The sequence below is a fragment of the Leptonychotes weddellii genome, chromosome 6 (assembly GCF_054177405.1).
Source record: "Leptonychotes weddellii isolate Sample4059 chromosome 6, ASM5417740v2, whole genome shotgun sequence".
Classification (NCBI taxonomy): domain Eukaryota; kingdom Metazoa; phylum Chordata; class Mammalia; order Carnivora; family Phocidae; genus Leptonychotes; species Leptonychotes weddellii.
This window is the reverse complement of record NC_138374.1, coordinates 71877599-71896935: the sequence shown is the minus strand read 5'-3', so window position 1 is coordinate 71896935 and position 19337 is coordinate 71877599. Positions and strand designations below refer to the sequence as shown.

General features: G+C 40.9%; 1 protein-coding gene, 1 long non-coding RNA gene and 1 pseudogene across 4 annotated transcripts in view; 1 reads left to right on the top strand and 2 right to left on the bottom strand.

Annotated features, from left to right (window-relative positions):
• The window catches only part of LOC145722248 (uncharacterized), a 112191-nt gene extending 93225 nt beyond the window's left edge, over positions 1-18966 (bottom strand). Inside the window, exon 1 of the long non-coding RNA XR_014146368.1 lies at positions 18754-18966. This is a non-coding gene — a long non-coding RNA (uncharacterized LOC145722248). The remainder of the gene's footprint in view (positions 1-18753) is intronic.
• Positions 1-19337, bottom strand: part of LOC102740208 (protein kinase cGMP-dependent 1) — a 914142-nt gene that overhangs the window by 731242 nt on the left and 163563 nt on the right. The window lies entirely within an intron of this gene.
• Positions 18114-18197, top strand: LOC115944836 (U4 spliceosomal RNA; annotated as a pseudogene).

Below are 19337 nucleotides of genomic sequence, written 5' to 3'. Positions count from 1 at the left end.
ACAAATTTAGGAAGAAACCTTCTCTGTTAATAGATGTGATGACTACAGCTCAAAGCAGTTGGCCAGGACTGAACGTGGCTCTGACATGCTCATTTAAATCTGGGGCTCATGTGCCTGGAGGGGAAGGTAGGAAATATACACACACGATGCCGAGCAGATCGAGAAGGGTACGTAGCCTACACAAGGGCACGCAGGCAGGCCACTCTCCCCAGCCAGATACCATCACAAAGAATGGGGGCTTGGCATTGCCTTGCCCTGTACGTTTCAGAACTTAGAAATCTACATCGTTACAGGAGATGCCCAGATGTTTAAATGTGGACAACTAGCTCCGTGTTACTGGGCTGGCCACCGAGCACATTTTGGTCAGCGCTGGTTTGCAGCTTCTGATTTCCGTGGTCATTCCCATGGGGTTGGACTAATCCTCAGCAAGAAACAGCGGGATTCCGGGCAAGAGCTTTTCCAACCCCACATGCAAACTCTTGGCGCTTGGTAAGCTTCCAAGCCTAGTAAAATTGAGGCAAAGGCACTTTCTGAAAAGTCCAAAAATATGTAAATTCAGCTTTATGTCTGTCAATAGTAAAGTGAGCGGCAGCTGTGTACTTCCTGACTGGCTACTCTTACAGTCCAGGCTAATACTGATCCGAGTGCTTGCAGTTTAAACTAAGGTGAACCTAGGGTCCTAATGCAAACTGAGGCGGCATTATATTATTACATGGTTGGGCCCAGAGTAGAATCAGGGTTCCCGTTTGCCTTCCCGAGAACTCTGCCTGGCCTCAGTGGTCCTCATTAGAATCCCCAGGGAGGCACTAATGACATGTCCATCTAATTGAAATACAGAGAGGCTCCACACAGGCTGTGAGGACCGGGGCGGGTCTCTGGACCCATGCTGCCCCAACGTGTGCTCGGCTGGGAAAGAGGGCAGGGGCCCCAGGCACGAAGCTTTGGCCACTGGTCCTGTTCAACGCTCACCCTCGCTTACCATTAATTTTGACTGACCACATTTATCCATAGTCCTCACGAGGCAAAGAAGCCTCTGGCTAACCCAGACCACTGTGAATACCTATGCGACTGAACAACCGAAATTAATATTTGAATTTTCCTAATCTATGAGACCACAGAATTAAAAACTTTAAAACATAATTCTGTGAGACTGAAAGCTATCTAGATCTGAAAAGCCCCGTTAAAATTAACGGCTACTGGCAAAGTCAGTATGGAGACAAGGCCTCCTAGAGCCGTGGTATTATAATATAAGCACACCTCACTTTAAAGGATAAAAACGTTCCACAGAATTGGTTACCGAGGGATTTTCTGTAAGCACACTCAATCTCCCCTTGGACTTTGTCATCCAGTTAGAGCTCTGTGTCCATGGGGGGAAGCTATCAAAGACATGGAACCAAACCCCTGTGGCCAGGAAAGAATCTGGAAGATGGTCAAGGTCAAAAGGATTCAAGAAAAAAAATTGTATCTGCTTGACTAAAAGAATAAGTATTAACCTCAACTTTCTACTTCTCCCACCAGCCACAGTCATATATACAGCTTTACTTCCTACTGTAGACACTTCTTAAAAGTGCAGTAATCCCCTTGGTGGCAGATGAGGTCCTCAGCTCAGTCCCATCAGGAACCACCCTGCTGACCTTGAATGAGTCCAATGCCTCTAAGCTTTAGTTTCTCACCTACAAAATGACAAGGTGAAGAAGAGGGATCTCTGAAATCTTTTAAAAGCCAACAATTCTCATTTCAAGTAGTTACTAGAACTTGCTTTCCCTTTTTTGCCTGAATACTTTGTAACATTCAGTAGAACTATTGAAGTACCACATTTTATGGCTACTTGTAACTTCCTAGTCTAGATGCCTTGACATTTCTCCTGATGAGAGGCAGCTCTGGATTTAGTCCGAGGCTCCACGACCCCTAGGGAGTGCAGAGGTCCCAGCAGGGTAAGCAGGGGAGGGGAACGTGGCAGGGGCCTGGGAGTTCACCAGTCATGGCCAAAGCCAGAAGAAAGATTTAAGTACTGTCTGCATTTGCATGAATCTTTCAAATCTGCTCACAGCTCCTAAACTGTTGGGGATTCCAGGAATAACTCTTATTATTCGAGCCCCAAATCCCTCTGATTCATGTTATGAACTTGATGTTTGTAAATGGTTTGGAAATTCTATAAACCTGATTATAAATAACTATAGAAAGCTATCTGAAGGCATAAAATATCCAAAAATCTAAGTACTTCAGATGATCCTCCACCAAATTCCCCTCAACGATTCCAAAATGAGCGAGGAGAACGTTGTCATCGTGAAGATAATCTGCAATGCACACATCAGTATATTCATTTTGCCAGTGAAAATGTTACTCATCAGTATCTTAGCCATCCCCAAATATTCTAACCACAACCTCTGTCCATTTAATATATTGTAACATATGAATACACTTTATAAATCTAGTTACAATGATATATCAGTACTATAAAATTTGTCTCTCGTTCTATAATCATTAGTTATCGATAAATATGAATGCCCAGGGAATAATTTAAAAACCTTGATACCTAGCCTGAGGCGTCTAAGAGTATGCTCTAAGGGTATGTAGCTAATGTAACTGACAGTCAAGATACTGTCTTCCTTCACCTCAAGCTGTGAGTATCCTCTATAGTTTTGTATGTGTGAAGTAATACCTGCTGTCAAGCCCTCATCCCAACTATGCATTAAATGTTGTATCGCACTTTAAATTATGCATCATCTTAATCAAGGTAGCATTTGATTCCCTCTATAGTAAAATAGCTTAGTATATGAAGCAACCCAAAGGAAATAAATTACTAAGGATAAACATATAAGTTCAGATATAAAATGTACCTTGCAGAAATATGAACAGTGAAAATCCGAAGTGATCTAATATTTTAAAGTATGGAGTAAAATTGTGATATTTTTATGTGATGCCTATTAGCTAAAAAAAAAATTATATCTTATAATAGTCACTAGCATGAGAAAATACATATATTATTAACAGAAAAATCAGGGGTGCCTGGGTGGCTCAGTCGGTTAAGCATCTGCCCTCAGCTCAGGTCATGATCCCAGGGTCCCGAGATCGAGCCCCACGTGGGGGCCCAGGGCGCCCCTGCTCAGTGGGGAGCCTGCTTCTCCCTCTCCTGCTTCTCCTGCTGCTGCTCACTCACTCTCTCTCATTCTGTCAAATAAATAAATAAATAAAATCTTTAAAAAAAATCAGGTTACAAAACAGTACCTACCATATGAAGGAATATACATTGAAATGTGAGGTGTTCCCTTGGCTGGTACAATTATGTTATTATATGTGATTATTATGTTTTTCTTCATATTTTTGGCACTTTCTCAAATTTTTCAGAATTAAACATACCACTTTTATGGGGAAAAAATCTGATTAAAATTTACTTAGGAACAGGGGCGAAAATAGGCAGTAAGTTCCACGCTAACAGTGACAGAGCTGATTTTCAGCAGAACGGGGAAGGCCCTCGTGGAGGCTGTAATGCAGCCCCTCTGAATCCTCACAGCCCCATCCAGACCAGTTGCTGGCTAATTTGAATGTCACCTCTAGGAAAGGACTTCTTTTTCCTTGGTTTATATCTCTAAACCAGAGCCTATCACAGGGTCCAGCAAATACTGCCCACAGGAAATGGGCATATGAGTGAAAGAAGCCATTCGGTATAGAAGATAAAGCTGCTCCCATAAATGTGTCTTCACAATGGAGGACGCATTCCACGTGAATTGAAACGAGACACCAATGATCTAATCTGTGGCACTTATGGGGTCCGTCAAATTTTCTGTGCAGCTTTACCCACTGACCTCTTGGGATGCCTCTTGTAATAAACACCAGCCCCTACTTTAACTGCTTACCTTTTTTTTTTAAATTTTTTTATTGTTATGTTCATCACCATACATTACATCATTAATTTTTGATGTAGTGTTCCATGATTCATTGTTTGTGCATAACACCCAGTGCTCCATTCAATACGTGCCCTCTTTAATACCCATCACCAGGCTAACCCATCCCCCCACTCCCCTCCCAACCGCTTACTTTTTAATGGAAAAGTTCTGTTTTAACTAAACAGGCAGCCCTTGGCAACCACCAATCTACACTCTGTTTCTATGAGTTCATTTTTTTTAAAACTTCACATATAAGTGAGATCATCCCATATTTCTCTTTCCCTGCCTGACTCGCTTCACTGAGCATTATGTCCTTCAGGTTTACCCAGAGTGTCACAAATGGCAAGACGTGTTTTTTATGGCTGAATAATATTCCATTATATATAATACATATGTACACACACTAGAGTTTACCCATTCGTCCGTTGATGGGCAGTTAGGTTATTTCTAGGTCTTGGCTACTGGAAACAACACAAGCAGGAGCTACTTCACTATCCTTGCTTCTCTGGTCTGTTGGTGCTCCTTTCAATCAATCCCACACACTGCCACCAAATAAATCTTCTTAAAGAACAATCTGATCTGTCACTTGGCTCACCAGTCTTTAATGGCTCCCTACTGTCTATTAAACAAAATTCAAGCTCCAGAGCATACCAGTCTAGGGCCTCAGGGCCTGACCTACATTCCCAACCTCACTTTCCACTAGCCACACGGAGCTGCACACTTGTCCATGACTCCCTAAGTGTGGTTGTTGTACCAGCATCACCTGGGGACCTGTGACAAATGCAAATTCTCTGCCCACACTGACCTACTAAGCCGGCAACTCTGCAGACAGGACCCAGGGAGGTGTATTCTCAGAAGCCCTCCACATGATTCTGATGCAGGCTAAAGTTTGAGAACTACTGTTCCAACCAAACTGTAATTCCTCAAATACACCCAAAACTTCACCAGATTAATGCTTTTCATAATGTTTATTCTCCCGTCTAGGAGCACCACTCCTTCCCTATCTTCAGGTGACTAAACACCATCAACCCTTTCCAGCCAAAAGCCAATATGGACTCAGCAGTCCCTCCCCTGGTTTCCACAACCAGAAGCAACCCCTTTATTCTCTGAACTGACACTGCATCTTCCTTGGAGTAGTTGCTACAATTTCTCTTGAAACAGGATTATCTTCACATTTCTCATCTCCTCTGCTAGAGTGTAGACTCTGAGGGCAACGTGTACTCTTACCACCTCCACAAGCTATAGAGCTATATTGTCAGGAAGAAGGTACTCTAAACGTGTCTGCCTATTACAAAAAAATAAAATAAGATAAAATAAAGCAACTACTGGTCAGCATTGAAGATCACCAGACTCAGCAAATAAAAATATGAGTCTCCCAGTTACATTTGAATTTTAGATCAACAGCAAATAATTTTTTAGTATAAGTAGATCCAACTATTGGGACAAATTTATACTAAAAAATTTGTTACCTGAAATTCAAATTTAACTCAGCATCCAGTATTTTATCTGGCAACCTTATCACTATTTTTCATGTTACTTTGTCTTGACTCAGATCTACCTCCCTTCTACTTCACTCTCTAGGAAATATATCTAAGAAATTGAAAAACAAAAAACCTTATTTACCCAAATAAATATTTTCCTTTAAAAAAATCACTTAGGAAACACTTGTACATATTCATTGATATTATATTGGCCAAAATACATTTGAAATTCTTTAATCATATGCAAAATTCTCCTGCTGGTTATGTAAGAAAATCAGCCTCATTATCTAAAACCTGCCTGTTTTTTTTTTTTTTAAATACCAACTGTATTACTATTTTTATAACTACTTTATTTTTCAGCACTCACATCCAATACCTTTTATTCTTTTTGAAGATCAGATTTACCTTGAAAGGCTTAATGCTTGCTACCTTTGAAAATAATTTTAAAATATACTTATGTCTTAAAAGACAGTTTCCTAACAAACACAATTCTACTGGATTACATACATAAGGTTTCCAAGGTGTTAATATGAAGATGCTACTCAAAGAAATATGTCAAATCCGGTTCTCTTTTTTAAAAAGTCACATTTCCTTATTATCACCCCTCCCTCAAAATCCCAAAGTTCCACCTAAGCCATATTCCCATGCGACCAAACATTAACTCCCTATGAAGCAAAACCTAAATGCCATGGCTTCTTCTCAAAGATTTCCACAGATAAGCAAAATAAAGGACACACAGCCAAGCAAGGACCACATACGTGTTTGCCACAGAATAGCAGACATGCATCTGTGACGTCAGCACATGCTCTGGGACTATATATATCACATTTGATTTCCATGTATACACATATTATCATTTAAACATTTATTCACATCTCCTCTTTGAGACTGGAACACGTTGAAAATGGGAGCTTCTCTACCTTCCAAAATAGGTTGACTCAGGACATGATACTTAATAAATGGAGCTAGAAAAGACTCAACCTATAACCAAAATTTTCTAGCCATTCGCTTTCTTTTTTTTTATTTTTTTATTTTATTATGTTATGTTAATCACCATACATTACATCATTAATTTTTGATGTAGTGTTCCATGATTCATTGTTTGCATATAACATCCAGTGCCCCCTTCAGTACGTGCCCTCTTTAATACCCATCACCAGGCTAACCCATCCCCCCACCTCCCTCCCCTCTAGAACCCTCAGTTTGTTTCTCAGAGTCCATAGTCTCTCATGGTTCGTCTCCCCCTCTGATTTTCCCCCCTTCATTTTTCCCTTCCTACTATCTTTTTTTTTTTAACATATAATGTATTATTTGTTTCAGAGGTACAGGTCTGTGATTCAACAGTCTCACACAATTCACAGCACTCACCATAGCACATACCCTCCCCAATGTCTATCACCCAGCCACCCCATCCCTCTCACCCCCCACCACTCCAGGAACCCTCAGTTTGTTTCCTGAAATTAAGAATTCCTCGTATCAGTGAGGTCATATGATACATGTCTTTCTCTGATTGACTTATTTCACTCAGCATAACACCCTCCAGTTCCAACCACATCGTTGCAAATTAGCCATTTGTTTTCTATCTCACTGCACTTTAAATGCCTGGAGCATACTCAATCGGCTTACTGGATCCAACCTTCCAAGTATCTTTAATGGAGGATTTACTTACGCTCTTAAGACCCACCAGGTTCAAAGCTACTTGGCACTTTGTTGTTCAGCTTTCCCAAACTCACACGGACAGGTAGAGGGGAGACAGAAGAAGGACAGCATAGGTTACTGATAATATTCTTCTTTTCTCAAAAAACAAAATGAATCAATGCGACAAGTACGATGGAGGTTACATGAATACAAGTTTGAACTTTCTGGAATTTGGAATTTAGAAACTGATTCTCAAAGGAAATTTCCGTTATCAGTGCTCAGCTCTTGAAGCCTGTTGTGCAAGCTCACTGATACAAATAATAATACATCAGGGGTTACCACATTCTGTGAACATAATCCCAAAGACACATGACACTCTACAAGGGGATTTTAACAGGAAATACCGTCATCATTCCAGTAAACCCGACATCCTTTCTTTTACATCTACAAGAGGATTTTAATAGGTTGGTACCATATCCTTCCAGTACTGGCATTTATATTTTCACGAATCAAAGGGAAGTCAAAAAATCAATTCTTGTATCAGTTGGCTATACTAATGAAATAACTATCAATCTTTTTTTTCTTTTTTAAAGATTTAATTTATGTATTTGACAGAGAGAGAGAGAGAGCATAAGCAGGGGGAGCAGCAGGCAGAGGGCAGAGGGAGAAACAGACGCCCCGCTGAGCAGGGAGCCCAATGCAGGACTCGATCCCAGGACCCTGAGATCATGACCTGAGCCGAAGGTAGATGCTTCACCGACTGAGACACCCAGGTGCCCCAATCTTTTTTTTTTCATAGAAGACAAATACCTAGTAGCTTTTGGATAAGAAAGAGGAAGTGCACTTGAACTGCATGAGTACATACACACAGCAAGATTTTCTTCCTCCCTAGTTTATTATTTTTTTTTCATGATAAATCAGTTGCAAAAGCACGGCTCTCCAAAGGTTTTTACCTGATGTAATAGCCAGACATGAAGGGTTAAGTAGAGCAAGGTCTCAGCTACCACACCCAACTAGCAGATCTAGCACTGGGGCAGAAAGAGCTATAATTAAAGAGAGCAAATCCAGCCAGGCATCCACAACCCAGATCCCAGGAAAGACCTAGACAGGTAAGTTACTGGTATCAGGGTTACCACAATGAAATAGGGAGGTCTTGAAAAGCAATTGAAATTGTAGAATGACGCAATGAAGATTAAGTCTGGCATTAGTGAAGTCCCTCTGATAACGGAAGACCTCAAGTGATAGGCCTGGACACCAAGGGTTGCACATTAAGCCCTAAACAAGCTTCAGTGTAATGCCCAATCCTGTAAAGATGTGCTTTCCGGGCAGGGTTTTAGGAACAGTAAACTAGGCAGAAAACAAATGACTAAAAGTGGGATATAAGAAAAAGACTGTCTCAGGAAGAAGATAGGATCTCTGACATGAACGCTAGATTAGTAACCAGATTGAGGACCCAAATGTGGGCCTTATACTATGCCAAACTCTCTCTTTCTAATCCAATCCGATTTCCCATCTGCAAATCAGGGATAAAATGGACATTGTTAAGGGAAATGCTAAGATTCAGGAGCAGAGAACCAGTAGGGCATCAGACTAATTACAAATATCAGGAGACGTGCCAGAGAACATACCCAGCATCTCAGTAAATACTATTCAATAAAGATGTCAAACGGTGTCATGCTTTAGTCGAGAAGTTGCAAATAGGTGGCCTTCAGGTCACATGTGGCTCTCAGATCTTTTTCCCACACACACTATTTTTTAGATCCAATTAGTCTAGAGCATATAGAAATCAGGATATTCCTCGTAAATAATAACAACAAAGAAATTTCTGTTTTCTTTCCAAAAAACAGAATGCTCTGACGACACTGGGCTTTGAATTTCCATAGGCCAACATGTTCTGGGTGCTGGGTAGTGGCCGATCCCTTTAAACTGGGGATGGGTTTTGCAACAACCCCACCTTCACTCATGGACTTCCTCTGCCAAGCCCAATCGACATTTAATTTTTTCAACCCGGGCTTTACAGGATGGTGAGAATTCAAAGAAACTCGGTGTTATGGTACTCAATCCATGCTATCAAGGAACTATTCTGGAAATATTTTCTCATTGGACCAAAAACAAAGGAAACAAAGCCTGCTCTTCACCCAGCACGAATGAGATAAGCTGGGGCTGGAGTGGCAAGAGACATGTGCTGAGGAATTCTTCTTGGTTATGTAAAGGCTGGCTTTGTTTCAACAGTTACATTGTTTATAACGGTAACTGCTGAGAGTCGATTCATTATCTTAAATATCAACTCTTGAGTCCATTTTCAGAAAATAAAATATGATGAAAGAATAGGACTGCATTTTTTCCCTGCAATTATTTTGCAATACCCCAAACAGAATTAATCTGGAAAAGTGCACATAATGATTTCAGGTTCCAGGAATACTCAGAATCCAGCAGTACTGCAAGCCAAAATCATCAAGTTTCAATTTACTAAAACTTAAAAAAAAATTTAATCTTTCTCTGTGATAGCTGATGATCCATTAAAAACAACAATACCAAAGTTTTGGATAAGACAGGCAGCATATCGAAATAGTGGCCCACTCAGCAATTTCAAAATACTCTGCATTTGTATTTAATAATATCCTCCTCCGGGAGTCCAAAAGAAAAATACTTTACTTCTTCTCTTCAAAAAGAGTTGGGAAATATTCCAATCCCTTGAAAATTTGCTGAGGAACATTTGCCATATCTCGCTTATATATGCCGGTTTGAGTTCTGACATATTTTGTAAACTGCAGAGTTTTCAAGAAAGAACACCATAGTTCTTATCGAATATGAAGCAGACACAAAGTGTTCTCATCTTATACACTACAGAAGTTGCTGGAATTTACTTTCTAAATATTCTCCCTTACAAAAGAAACCGAATTAGTTTTCTGATGGCTAAGGCTCACCTAAACCTTCTTTAAAAAATTCATAGGATTTCACTGGTGACCAAAAACTGTGAGTAGTTGTACAGAAAAGTATAGTCATATCACATTGATTTTGGAGTTGGTATTTGCTCTTAATCTCAATAATCTCCATAAACAGAATTGATTTCTTATGGTACAACCCTGGAAAGTAACAACTCCCTGCAGAGAAGGACATTGCAGCAGAAAATTGGGGCAATCTGCATGTTAGCACAAGCATTTCTGCAGGGCATGCTTTCAAAGTTCGTGCATTTCCCACTCATTAACCCTATTGTGGAAACCTACCACATTCACATATAAATCCCAAAGAACACATATTCCCAGAGAGACTAGCAGAAAGTATCAGAATAACTCAAAAGAACAAAAAGAATCTAAAAGATTGTGGTACAGAATGAAAAAAAAAAAAAAACATCCAGGAGAGTAAAAAACACAGACTGATTCATTTTTGACAAGGAGAAAATGGTAATTTGGAACAGCAGAGTCCTTCACATAAATGTTTATTAATTTCCTATTATCCAAGCATCACGATACCAAATCAGGATAGCAATGCAATAAATGCTTTTTATTCCATTGAGTACCTTTTATTCATTCATTCGTTCATTCGTTCATTCATTTTTGGGTTCTGTTTTTTGGGGTTTTTTTTGTGTTTTTTTTTTTTAAAGATTTTATTTATTTATTTGAGAGAGCGAGAATGAGAGAGAGTACATGAGAGAGGGGAGGGTCAGAGGGAGAAGCAGGCTCCTCGCTGAGCAGGGAGCCCGATGCGGGACTCGATCCCGGGACTCCAGGATCATGACCTGAGCCGAAGGCAGTCGCTTAACCAACTGAGCCACCCAGGCGCCCTGTTTTTTGTTTTTTTAAGTAGGCTCTACACCCAGCATGGAGCCCAATACAGGGCTTGAACTCACCACCCTGACTTCAAGACCTGAGCTGAGATTAAGAGTCAGAGATATTTGACTGACTGAGCCACCCAGGCACCCCTATTTTTTTTTATTGAGGGATAATTGACATACAACATTACGTCAGTCTCAGGTGTACCGTATAATGATTTGATAACTTTATGCATTGAGACACGATCACAGCAAATCAGTCTGGTCAACACCCATCTCCACACGTAGTTACATAGTTTCTTTTCTCATGATGAGCACTTTAAAGACTGACTCTCTTTGCAACTTTCAAATCTGCAATACAGTGTTATTAACTATAGTCCCCATGCTATGGAGTCCCTTTTACTAATAGTGGCTTTGGTTTGGTTTGATTTGATTTGGCTCCTGCAGTGTTTTGAGTATAAAGAAGCATAAAGCTGTTTCCCACGGAGCTGCCCTGGATTGACAGGTGCAGCCTGTTCAGAGGCGCTGGAGGCAGACTCGCCTACATGTGGGTCCTGGCTCAGCTCCCCAGCTCCCACATCTATAAAATAGAGACAAATCCTCCCCCATAGGGTTACTGTCATGGTGACACAGGCTAAGATAATGTATGTAAATCACTTAGCGCGATCCTCAGCACATGGTAAGGACACAGTAAATGATGATAATCACAGTTCTTCTGAGGGTGTGCTTCAAGAAAAAACCACATCCTTGAGATCTATCTGCTAAATGGCTATTCCTGATAACAAGCGACGTGCACACAGCATCCATGTCATTACGGCTTTCAGTAAGAGCTCGTGGTTGCACAGATGCATGCACGTGTGTGTGTGTGCATGCGTGTGTGTATGTAGAAACACGCTAACAACCAGACATATATTCTATTGTAGGTTTTTCAGTTTTCATGCTATCTCACTATGTGGGTGTGTATAAAAAATAAGCCAAACATATAAGCCAGGGAGGCAGGAACTAGGGCCCTAAAAATGATGAAATGTGTAATCAATCCAAGGAACATGGAAATCACTAAAAGCAGAAGCAAGAAAGAGGAGTCCAAAAGCAAATAGGTGTGAAATGTTAAGGTTCGGTTCAAGAAATAGTGATCTGGCTTACACCGAAGGGAAGAACCCTCTCTTGGGGTGTGAGATACGTTTCATAGACAGAAGTAAAAATCACAAAAGGGGTGAGTTCCTATACAGAGTAATATGCCAACTGGTGGCATTTGCCAACTGGACAGAGCTTTTTTATAATATTCCTAATAATAACAGTAATCATGATAATGTGCATTTGCTGAGCATTTACTACGTGCCAGGAATGATCTGAGAATTCTAATGAGAGGACAGAGCGTCTCTGACGGTGGCCACACTGGTCACCAAGCAGGAGCGTTGGCCCCACCCCTTGCTGACTCAGCAATGGCAGGCCTTACACCTGCCCAAGGGAGGAGGCAAAATGCACTTCAGAAGGTGGAGGCCAAAGGGACATTTGAGCAAGGGCAGCTTGCTGCCCGAAAGAAGTGACACGGCGACTGGAGGGGCCCTAACAGATAGAAAGGACAAGAGAGAAACTGAAGCTTGAAGTCATTAGGGACTGACATCTGTCCTCTACCTTCTTTCTTTTGAAAACCTCAGTAAAAACCCTGAACCACAAAAGCCAGACTGTAAATCATTTATGTGGGCTGTTCTTTCATCTTAAAATGTCTGAGTCACATGCGTTAAATCTGGTAACAAAAGATGTAAGAATGTTAGAAGTAGCATTTTCACTACAGCCTCTGGACTTGGGAATGTCTTGCCGTATTTCTAAATTACCGAGAAGAGCCTGCACGGATGTGTCAGCCAATGGAATATGCCATTTGGAGCCGTGTCCCTAGAAGCCCTGTAACTGAAGCCGTGCATCAGGAAGCGCACGTGATGAGCTCCCACCTGTGCTTCAAGTTCATTGCTCAGCCTCCCCTGCGGATTCATCCATTCCTCCTTCTCTGCCCACCTTCCTCCTGTCCTGGACATGTGCGTACTCGAGGACCGGGCTTCAGTCTTCACTACAGGATTTAGGCCTAAGTCCTGTGGTGGACCCATGTCCTATTTACCTGCCCAGCATCCTTACTCTTCTCTTCTGGCAAAGGAAGCGTGATTTTTCTTTACATGTGTCTGCATCCTTACCCCCCTGTAGGTTTAGTTTAAGTGTATTTTGATGGACATCACACCACCCATGATTCTAAGGATGGGCCTGGTTCATCAAATCACCGTGGTGGATCCAGGGATGATGGAATATTCCCAGCTTTTCCAGGAAGAGTGAATTCTGGTGCTTACCCAGGACTTGGTAGAAGAGAGGCGCTCTCTTTCTGTGGGAGGGTCTATGCTGGTAGAATGTGCCATAAAATCTGAGAGCCCACCTGAGAAAAAGAGCTAACACAGAACAGAGCAGAGTTGAAAGAGAGAGAGAAAAATCCCTAACCATGGAAACACATCGATCCAGTCATGCCTAAAGCCAGCCCTGTCTCTGGATTATTCTGTCACACGAAATTCAGTCCATAAATTCAGCCTTTCAGTCAGTATCTGATGGGTTTCTGTCGCTGCCAACTCAAAGCACTCTGGTTAATAGTTTCGTTTCAATTCAACAAATGTGCATTGAGATACATCTGTGCTAGGCATTCTGCTAAGTGTGGCTAATCTCTGCCTCTCCTGTGATTTTGGCTTTTACCTGTAAGTCACCTTCTCTCTAGTCTATAGCACCAGCTGTGCTAATTTTGAAGTTGATTTGCACATCTCTGGCTGCCTGATGGGCATCCCTAAGTGCCCGACTGGCTGCAGACCCAGACCACCCTCTTCTCTGAAAAAAAGAACTCTCCTCTGGACTCCCTTATTTCATTCAATGATCCCATCAGTTTTCAAGGCTCAGCACTGAGGAGCTTTGCTTGGGGCCAGCTTAGCCCCTGGATCCAGCTATTTCATCCCATCTTACTTCCTCAAAATTTGCCTCATCTATCCCTTCATACCCATTTCTTGCTTCTTATTTTTCTGTACCTTTATTTACACTTGGGCAACTTTACCTGTTCACTACTTTTTCTCCCTCATGTTCCATCCCACACAGGTACACATCCTACAAATTAATCTTTGTACATTTTGGTTCCTTTGCATCAAAATCCTACTCTGAAAGCTTCCCAAATAGTTTGATGGCTTAGCTGGGACTGAAGGATTGCCACGGTCCCCCTCGCTTCCCGGTTCCTTGACGGCACTTCTTTCTAATTCCCAGTGACAAAACACCTTCACCAAACAGATCTATCCTGTGCTCCTAAAATAAATCTAAGCTTTCTCCTCTCTTGGTTCATCTTCCTGGATTGGAGTCCCTCCTTTCCACTTGTTGATGTCCCTCCTTTCCTTCAATTCCCAGCCCAGATTCTGCCCCTTCCATGGGGTCTTGAAACACCATAGCACTCTTCATTAGACTCTCTTGAACTTTGAGGCATTCACCATCTGTGATGTCACTGGCATATGATACAGGTAGTCTCATACTGTTATTTTTACATGTCTGTTATATGTTTCATCGATCTCACTCTTTCAGGATGTGGACCATGTCTACACATTACCTAGAAGTACAACAATTTATGCACATGGGACCACACAACAGTGCTTAAATGTATTTCATGATTATGGGATTGAAAGATCTCAGGATTTATTCATTCGTTCTTTTGTTGAGTGTCAGTTTATGTACCAAGAACAGAACATTGTCCCTCCTAGTATTTAGTAAAAAGAACAATGTATAATCAAGTAATCATACAATAAAAACTCTTCTGTGAAAAGTTGTAAGAAGGCTTGGTCTGTGGTGGGCTCATGGGAAGATCAGACATGTCCTTCTTTAGGAAGCATAAAATGGAAGTGGCTTGGTGTTTCAGCTTTCATTCACCCTCAGAAACTCAGATAAAGTTTCTCTACTTTTGCAAGTGCAAATACGACAGAATGGCTGAGGTTTTTTTTGGGGGGGGAAGGGGGCACTGGGAAAACTTTATAAATAATGTGGACAATAATACTGGACAAAATGGCTCTAAGTTTGTAACTTTGCACAGTCTAAGTCTTCTCTGGGCCACTAATTCCTTGCCTGCAAAATGACTGATGACTACCTACACAACATCCAATTCTCCCTTTCTTCCTTTCAGAAGAACCCCCAGTTTTATTTAGTTGACCAGCTTACACCACCTGACTCTGGGGAAGTGGATTCGAATTCCCAGCTCCAAAGATGGTTGGGACCCCTCTACAGCAATCATGATAATTCCACAAGCCTGGCATGTGGCCCAACCAAAAAAATGAGAGTGCCTTTGCTAAGAAGCACCCGGGAAAGAAACCTAAAAAATGGTCTCACAGCCTCCTCTGAACATCCGGGTCTTGGGGCACAGCCGCCATCTTGCTGTCAAGCTGAGCAGGAAACCAACACTTTGTGGAGACCAAATTCAAATCAGAGAACTTCAGGGACACTGTCATACCACACTCGGGGTACAGCCTACCTGAGAAATCCCTGTGTGACATAATAAATGTCCTTGTGTTAGCCAATTTGGCACAATTTGAGACTGAGGTTTTCTGTTACTTACAGCTGAAAGCATCTGAGAGATCCTGAGACTACACATGTCCTTGTGTTCTACTTTAAGTTTGTGTTTTTCAATGTGGTTTCTCTCTTGGTATAAAAGGACGAGCCATGAACTCAATCACTTAAACCTAGAAAGTAAAATATTTACTTTCCAAGGGAAGTGCATGAATTAGGTAATTTCTAACTCTTTCCCAGTCAAAAAAAAATATTGAATTCCACTAATTATTTCTATTTTAAAAATCTACATGGTTATATGAATTATCACCATTGCTTATCCTTGGCACTCAATATCGATTTAATTGAACACAAACCACTTAGACATGGTGGAAGGTTACTACGTTATTGAAAAAAAACTACTTTATCATGTTCTTATTTTAAATTCGTCACTTATGTGTGGTTGTGGAAACTGAAATTACTCTAACTTCCACTAACCCCATCAGTGTTATTTGGGGAATTCTATCCTGAATTACTTTTCTCTCAGTCCGTCAAAGGAACAGAATCCAAATATCTGCTATATTATTAATCTAAGCCGAAGAATGTGCCATCAGTCTATAGTTTGAGTGCTTCCCATCCCTCAGGTAATAAATATCAGGTTTCAGGGAGAACTCCAGCTATTCATCCATGTCACATCTTTAATGATATTTTCAGTCTAAATAAATAAATAATCAGTTATTTTCCACCTTTATAAAATAACTAAAATCATTGAGAATACAAGCTACTTTCTCCTAGGGCCAGTCAGGTACTTTAGCTCGATTAACTGTAAATCCAAAACCCTTAGGGGAAAGCACTGCATTAATGAATTTTGCATTACATAGCTTTCCACTGCTATGTATGGTGTTGTTATTGTTTTAGGAATCTATGATTACCAAATCAATTCCTTAGATTGGTTCATTTCCTCTTCCTGAACTGCCTGTTGGAGAAGTTGAATAGATCTGTACTCCCTATGAAGGTGTGGACCAGACTGAGAGTTCTTAGTCTGCAGCTCAATGAGCACGCCCCCCTTATTACTAATCATTTATGCAAAAATCAACTTTTTGGCACAATACCTTGCAAAAATATTCATACTGGATACCATTATAACTGAGACATACACATTAGAATATATTATAGGTGTACTAAAAACAAAAACAGGTAAACTTTCCAAGGAAAATTATGTTAGTATACTTATAAAAGTAACTTATCCTAAGTCAAGAGAAGCACTTGGAGGAATTAGTCAGTGCTTCAACCACAGAATGTCTTTGAATGGTCTCTGTAAACTCAAATACTCAGTTCTTGAATCTGGTACACATAATGCGCAGTTTTGATCTTACCTAGCTCCTATTTATAACTGCCTATGGGTTGAAACATTGCAGGTTCATGAGTACGAACTATTAGATTAATTCATAATAATCAGTTTGTGCTGCCCTTTTCAAAAACATGCCAGAACTTTTCTGCAGAGCTGTTTGATTTGCAACCCAGAAACAATATGTAACCGTTGATACCATAGAGTCCTTTTGAGAAGGAAAACAGCCTCAAATGTTTCGATGCATAATAGTATGAAATCTTAAGTCCCCTTGACAAAACACATTTTGCATTTACAAAGATTAAAGGTATGCAAAGCTCTAAAGTTTGCCCCCTTAATGGGGATGTCTATGTCCTGGGCCACCTCCACAGCTCTCTGAGGATAAGGAGTGGAAGCAATGGTTTTGAATGCTCCAAAGTGAATACGATGTACAATATAGCATCTGACTCTTGGTTTCAGATCGGGTCATGATCTCAGGGCCCTGGGATCAAGTCCCTGTCGGGCTCTGTGCTTAGTGGGGAGTCTGCTAGAGATTCTCTCTCTACCTCTCCCTGTGCCCCTCCCCACTGCTGGTACAATCTGTCTCTCTAAAATAAATAAATAAATCTTTAAAAAAAAAAAAAGAAAGAAACAAAGTTCTCTTCTCTGAATAATCTGGACTTCTCTGAGACTCGCTGATCAGTTCAGGAAGTAGAATTTGTACATAACTGGCTTGGGGATGAATGAAATATGTAAGATCCGATGCAGAGGTTAAATAAAACTCTTTGATCTCAAAATCACACTGGACACCCTGTGGTAGAAATAGATGTCTAAAGGGGGAAAAAAAAAGGATGAGTTCTATTTCCCATCACAAATTAAGCCCAGGGAAGGGAAATTTGATAATCTAATAAAGCAAACCTTGTAAAACGGCTTCACTTGAACCTCATCAGCATACGAGATTCGCAAGAAATGAAACTGCTCATGATCTAGAGTCCCTTAACCACTGGGAGCATTTAGCGAAATAGTTCTTTCTTTCCATAAAATGGTGGTCTGGAAAGGTAAATTAATTTCAGATATGATTGGCGTGTTTAGTCTTTTTCCCCATCAGCAATATAGTGCCGTTCCTTCCATGAACCTAAAAGAGAACACGTTCGTGATACCTATCATTCTTCTGCTTTCCCACATTAATGTTGACATCTCTAATTCTCTGATGGATGAGAAACCTAAAAGCAACCATATTTTGAAAGTGAAATCCACCAAACTGGTATAGAGGGACAGCCAAAGTCCTTGCCAGTGATTTAGCCATGAAGGGGTCTCACCGGTGGGTTGACTTGATAATCACGCATCGCTCACCTCTTGCCAGATCCTCTTTCACGTCATCAAAATCATCATCCTCTGCTTTCTGCTGCTTCCAACCCACCCAGTAACAGCTTCCAGCTTTGAGCTTCTCCTTTATTCTAGATACTACCAGCTTTGCCCAGTGGCAGTATCGTAGCCAATGAGGTTTATCCGAGGCGCGATTATTGCTAATTGAAAACTATTCTAGATACTACCCCAGGACCTTCAATATGCTTCCTCTTGAGCCTTCAAGAGAAAATGACAGCGCCTTTTTAAATCCCATTTAAAAGATAAAGAACCTGCAATTCATAAATGTTCACTATAAAGTAGCTAATAAGAGGTCAGATAGATTTAAACTCAGGTCTGTTTCAAAATTCCCAGCTGTTGAGCAATGTGGAAGTGAGCGGGACACAGCCATGTCAGGAGTTGAAAGGGTAGGAAACTAAACTGCCATCATTTTATGGAAAGGAAAGAACTTTATGAATTTTGTCATGATTTCTCTTTTGCTTTATCATCACTGTAATCACTGAAAAGTGCCTGCATTCAAATATATAGATAAAGTTGATTTGTTTCTAGGCAATTTAATATCATTTACAAAATACTTTTTCTAGTCCTGTAATAGGACTTTTTACACATCATTTAAAGAAGCATATTTATTTTAAAGATTTTTATTTATTTATTTGTCTCAGAGAAATAGAGCACAAGCAGGGGGGAGAGAGCAGCAGGCTCCCCACTGAGCAGAGAGCCCAACATGGGGCTCGATCCCAGGACCCTGGGATCATGACCTGAGCCGAAGGCAGATGCTTAACCGACTGAGCCACCCAGGCACTCCTAAAGAAGCATGATTTTTAAAAGATTTTTATTTATTTATTTGAGAGAGAGTACAAGCAGGGGGGAGAGAGAAGCAGGTTCCCCACTGAGCAGAGAGCCTGACACGGGACTCAGTCCCAGGACCCCGGGATCATGACCTGAGCCGAAGGCAGACACTTAACTGACTGAGCCACCCAGGCGCCCCTAAAGAAGTATAATTTTTTTTTCATTTATTACATTTATTTTATAATGTATTCTTTTTTTTTAATTTTTTATTCTTATGTTAATCCCCATACATTACATCATTAGTTTTAGATGAAGTGTTCCATGATTCATTGTTTGTGCATAACACCCAGTGCTCCATGCAGAATGTGCCCTCCTCAATACCCACCACCAGGCTAACCCATCCTCCCACCCCCCTCCCCTCTAGAACCCTCAGGTCCTTTTTCAGAGTCCATCGTCTCTCAAGGTTCATCTACCCCTCCGATTTCCCCCGCTTCATTCTTCCCCTCCCGCTACCTTCTTCTTCTTCTTCTTTTTTTTTT